Source organism: Cyprinodon variegatus, unplaced genomic scaffold, assembly GCF_000732505.1.
Source record: "Cyprinodon variegatus isolate N-32 unplaced genomic scaffold, C_variegatus-1.0 Scaffold936, whole genome shotgun sequence".
In the NCBI taxonomy this organism is placed as follows: Eukaryota; Metazoa; Chordata; class Actinopteri; order Cyprinodontiformes; family Cyprinodontidae; genus Cyprinodon; species Cyprinodon variegatus.
In genome coordinates, this window is record NW_015151389.1 from 104,267 (window position 1) to 110,762 (window position 6,496).

The window sequence follows — 6,496 nt, forward strand, 5'->3', positions numbered from 1 at the left end:
CCGTTACTAGCATGGGGTACCTAATAAAGTGGCCGGTGAGTGTATATTGTTTAAGAATGAATAAGCTGCTCCCTAATTTGTAATTAAAAACATTTAGACCTCATCACCTGAAGCATTGATGGGTCAACTGCTTTAACTTCAAGCTGCTCTGCATCATTATTAACATTGATAACTGTGTTCCCTATAATCATATAATGTTATTGTTATGCAAGTGTGTTTTAATATTGAAGGATTAAATGTAACACAACCTTTTATATCATCGTATAATACTAACTGTCTGAGGGTTGCAAAAGGGAAACCCTCACAATTTTGATAGCTTACAGTCTTTGCTTGTACATTTTTCCAGCAGTCTTTAGAAAACCTGTCTGACTCAGAATATTTAGTTTTACTAAAAAAAAAGTTTTTTGTTGATAAAATGTATTATACTTCAGAATTAAATATTATTTTGAGATGCTAACATTGGTTCCACAAATCAAAACACTCTCTTGTTTTTTTTACAGAACTGCAATTAGCAGCTTTCGCCTGTTATATCATAGATATTTTGTTTTTTAATAGCTTTGTAGCATAATATTGCAAAGAACTTCAGCACCAATTGTAAAGAACTTAAGCATAAAAATGCCACAAAAAAATAAGTACAGTTATTGTGATATTATTTCTTATGTGAAAAGAAACCAAATAGAAAACAGGAATGTCTTGATTCTCCTCTCATTTTCCCTGTGGAATAGAGGTTTAAGGTTGAATCTATTCCCACAAAGAAACTACAACTCTGCTTTGAGAAATCATTATACTGAACAACTTGGCCACATTGCAACAACTAACGCCTTAATAACATTTATAAACTATAGATAATATCTGCCCTGAGTTTCTCATATTTGTGGGACTTCATTAAATCTCTTAAACAGTTCAAATTCAGGTCTAGGGGCTGCTATCTTACATGTTGAAATTGCTTTTCAAGAGAGAAAAACAGGATCAGCAGATAAAAAACTAAGCTGAGGCAAAAGGAACAAGTAAATAGCAGCCTTATCAAAATGTATTGGGGTAGAAAGTACAATATTTGACTTTGAAACGTAGTGGAGTGAAAGTTATAAGTTCTCTTGTATGGATGTGATATTGCTTAGTGACTTATCAAAAATTTTATTTAAGACTTTTTAGGGTGTGTTATTCACTTCCTTATGTTAGTGCCTTTATTTTAACTGCTATCACTAACATTTACTTTATTTGCTAACCCGGGATATGTTTATTCAGGAATGCCAATATACATTCTGTAAAAGACCTGGACTACTTTCTCAACAATGAGCCAATTGACCTTGACTATTCTTTTTTTTCACATGACACTAAGGTACAAATTGACCCAAGACAGTTAAAAGCATTCATGGTACTCTGAGTGACAGCAGTACGGAAAATGGAGAGTGATGGAGCAGTTATCTCCAATAACCTCATCAGAAACAAAGGAATAAAAGAGTAAAGTTCTGTGGATGAGGCCACATAGGCCGCTTATTTATTTTCTACCCTTCTCCCTTTTTTATACTGTTATAGGTCCTTCCATTGTTTCTCATTGTGTCCCTTATTTGTATACTTCCTTGTGTCATAATTCTTGTCCTTTCTTCTGCCTTGTGCCTTTTATATGTCTTTTTTTTTTGCCTTCATTACTTGTATCATTTGTACCAAGCCACTTCGTTATTGCATCACCTGTTTTTATTTTCCCCTCTTTTCTTTAACTCCCTTGATGCTCATTACTCTCACAAAGACATGCTTGCTTTAAATGTTATATATCTCAGGTTACATGTTTAAAGCATGTTTACTGTACAAATAATTGATAGACACTAAGGGTGAACTTTAGTATTATACATTTTAAGGCGAACACAATGGTCTATTAATGCTGGAGATGTCAGGTTTTTCCCTTGAAATCATGATTTTTGGGATAGTGTGGGGTCATATATTATGTAGTATGTCAAAGTATTGTTGTTTACCTCTAGTTATGCTTCATTTACCTAATTAGCATAATTAATTTGACCTACATATTTCTTCTGTGCCAGGTTCTATACATACAGGACAATACAGCCTTCGTACTGCCCCCTGCAATAACATGGGACACAGCAAAAGCTGTCAGTAAAGACTCCCTCATTTCTTAGATATCTATAAAGAACATAGCATCTAGAAAACATAGTGAAAACAATCAAACAAAGACAAAGCCATGGAGGAGTTCAATACATCTTGAAACCACCTCAATCCTATGAAAACTGAGCACACAATAAAACATATATGTTTAGAAACAAGTGAGATGAAATATGACAATAAATCTATTAAAAAATAAATTTTTAAGATTCCATTATTCAACTATTTTACAGAATATATCTTTATCTTCAATTTCAGAGATGGAGACTAAATGCACCATTTACATAAAGCATTCATGACATTGTCTTCTGGGAAAAACCCATTGCCTGGACTGTTTTACCACCGGATTGCATAAAAGACATTGCAACCCCAAGTCCAGTCCATCTTTATGCCAATGCATTGAACTAAATTTAAAAACCAGGGTCCTCCTGGACTTGATTTAAACCTCTTCATTTAATAAAAATGATACTTTAAATACACACTGTGGATCAATATTGACAATGTCAGTATTTAGTTTATTTCAAGACAACATCTGAACTAACTTAAAAAATTTAAAGTCCTTGGCTACAACCTGTTAATCCTAACCAAAGTGGCTTTGTAAAGGCATGATATGGCTGTGATAATATTTGGAGGCTGATAAAGATAAGTTATAACTTAACCATCGACAAATACTGTATAGTAAAAGACAAGCTATTTACAAACAGGACTCTTATAAAAAAAATTCCCTTATATAGGGAATGCTAACAAGGCTAACCGCTATCCAAACTTTTTTGTTTACTCCGGTATTTGAACCCCTTGTAGAAAATAGTGGCAGCCATATCTCTGAAGTCAATTCAGTAAAAAATAAAAACAAAACATTTAATGTGTAGCCAACCTTATATCACACTTAACTAAAACCATAAAGGTCAATTTATGCAATGTTAGACCCAGATCACAAATTCAGAAAGATAAGGCTATAAAAACAGGGAGAAATCCAAAACATAGCCGATGTCTCTGACATGTTGAAAGGCTCAAATCTCCCGTAACAAGTCTCAGCTGATAAAATGTACACAACTAATATCTGTGTAGAAATATTTGAGCACTTAGAAGCAGTTTAAACTTTAGAGGACGTACTGTGAAGCCCCTCACATTTATGCTTACTGCTTTAACTCCTACGCCCCACCCATAGAGCATAATTGTCTGTAAGGTCAACGATAGGTCAAAATAAAGTGTGCAATGTTTTTGATTACTAAACCCTAAAGAGGTTCCTGAGAGCCTGATCCTTAGACCATTACCTGATTTTTTTTCTATAGGGATCAGTCTCCAGTGACACCTGAGCTTGCATATGCTTCTACGTAATACTCCCTTAGAAACAGTTTTATCAATAAGCAACAACAAAAGGGATGCACTTTTAACAACATTGATTTTTGTGTTTGCAAAGACCTGGTTTATTGTGAAGCATGTTTTCTGTTTCTCCCAGGACCCTTGTGGCAAACTTTAATAGAGAGGTTTGATGAATATCTTAAAGAAATTCCTTTTATTCCATAAAGGCCATATTTGTGCAGTACACGACTGATTGTTATCCTATAGACATCTCAGCCGTAGATCACCACAGTTCACCCTGAGTGTAGAGTGGCTGCAATTCTGATCAGTCTTTTCTTTGTTTGAGCTGAACGTTTAGAGGGATGGCAGGATCTTCGTAGATTCACAGTGGTTTGATACTCCTTCTATTTCAATATTATCACTTGCACAGTGCTCCTCAGGATGTTTAAAGATGAATAACGCTAGTTCAGTGGGTGAAATGGATGTACAGAGAAGTTTAAACCCATCGACACCTCCTTTCTCTGCAAATCTCACAATTCTAAACTTCCACCATAAAACGGGCAAATCCAAACGAAGCCCCGAATTTATTTCAATTCAGGGATGTTGCTTTATTTGGCTCTAGCCTGTACTTTTGTCACGCCCCGAAATTGACATACAGACCAGCCCACTGGTTCAATGGCCAAAGGAACATGAATAGTGGTAGATGTAAGACACCAGTATAGATGTTTAGCCTATAATTGGGTTTACTTCTGCAAGAATTACAACGCAGGCAATTTCTCTATTAAAAATTAGCCAAAACCACGGTTGCTGCTGGGCCGCTGACTGGCATGTGAACTGATCCATCAGCTACAGGACATTTTTTTAGGTATAAAAAGTAGGACATCACTGGGAAAAAGAGGATGTCTGGTCACCCTATCATATGAACAATTTGATTTTTCAGTGAGTGAGTACTATGATGCGTCTTTGCTCAGCAGATTTGCTCGTTATAAACCAACGAATCAGCGCACAGCTCATCTAAATATTTATGAGCATACCATAAAAGGAAGAAAACCTGTTGTTTCAATCTGGGACTCTTAACCAGGCTTGCATCAGGGCTCATAGAACAGCAAATAGGCCATTTTCAGCACAACCAGTGTTACACACCGTATTCAGCCATGTTAAGGACCAGCAACAAATACCCTATATAATCATTCTATCACCCCTTTAAAGCTTGAGAAGTCTTTTTGTATTCAATTCTGACTTTAAACTTCTCCACAACAGTATCTCAGACTTGTCTGGTGAGTTCTTTGTTCTTCATAATGCCCTCTGCTCTTTAAACAGACCCATTTAGACTATCACAGAGAGGGTGCATTTAACGGAGACTTGATTACACACAGATGGATTCTGTTTATCATCATTTAGGTCTACATTGGATCAATCAGAGATCCTCACTGAACTTCAGGAGAGAGTTTGCTGCAGGCCCCACTTTTCAGTTTTTATTTTTAAAAGATTAATATACCCAAAAAAATTCGTTCCACTTCATGATTGTGTCCCACTTGTTGTTGAGTATAAAAAAAAAAAACACACAAAAAAAACCCTACCTTTATGTTTGAAGCCTGAAATGTGGCAAAAGGTTGAAAAGCTCAAGGGGGGCAAATACTTTCGCAAGGCACTGTATTTCAGCCTTGGACTGCTGCGATCTACCTGATCCAGGTAAACCTGTCCTTGGTTGTTCTTGGGTGATGTCCATTGTAGCCTTTCGACTGTCCTCATCACTCATACAACTATTCAACTCAAAGTGACCAACTTGCTTTCATACACAGTACTCGAGTTAGGGGAGGATGGCATCCCCCATCTTAAAAAAAATCTTTAAAATCATCCCCCTTCTTAAATGACCATCCCCCCATACCATCCCCTGTGACATTTTGTCACTGAATGTGTAAATTTCTATTTTATATCAACAGTAATGGCAATAATACTGCCCTTTCAACATTTGGCAGGCTGTGCACTTGTGCTACGTTCACACCAAAAGCAGCAAGAGCAGCAAAAATGCGTGTGCTGCTTCCTTTTTGATGCTTGTACAAGTTACGAGTAGCCTGCGGTTTTCTGAACAGCATCACGGCTAAGCGGCAAAGACAACGCAATTTGAGAGAATGTGAAAATAAGGAGAGGAGGGAATCTTCTGCAGGTTCCAGGTTCTTAGTTTAACAATTTAAGTGTCAGGAATGATCTAGAAGGGTGTTGATAGCATAATGGGGAATTGAAATCAACAGAGCAGAGAATTAATTCATCCCACACTGACTGTAGCACATCGACTGAAACGTGTCTCCATACAAGTAAAATCCTATTAATTCGAATTTATCTGTCCACCAAGACTATAAAGTTTAAGGCATCCATGTATAATAAATATGAAAACATAAAAAATATGTTTAAAATTTCCCTTTTCGTTCATATTTCAATCCGTTTTCTCATAAATGGGCATGAGTTTAGGGCGATGCACGCTCCGCGACAGGGAAGGTAATTCTCGGGCATTTAGGAAATATGGGGCCCTAGACAAAGATAGGCATGGGCCCCTCTGAATTAAGAAGACAACTCATAATACAGACCCATTATTGAAATACAGAAATTTTAAAAGAATAGACAAACATTATTTACTAAATTTCGATTGCCCTTAATGATGTTTTATATTTTTATACTATGTCTAGGGAAAAATAACAATTCCAGATATCTTTAATGATATTTTGGGGAGTCAAAATGCATTTTGAGACATCTCATTTGTCATTTAAAGTATGACACATCCAGAATTATAATCAAAACATTTCAGTTACTTTAAACTAGTCAAAGCTATATTTTTTTAATATCCCAAATCTGAAATATCCCCTATTGCTGTCATTGAGCTGTCCTAACAGTTGCCTGCAGAATTTTGCAAAGACAAAGTTGTTGTTGTTTCAAAATGCCACATTACAAAGAACTAAGCAGTATGGGATGTGCAGAGAACAACAACTTTTTGAACTCTAAGACCCATTTTAATTTAATTGTAGGTTTTTTTCATATATTTAAACTCTTTTTTTGTCAAGATTTTGAATTTTTCTTCAATAGC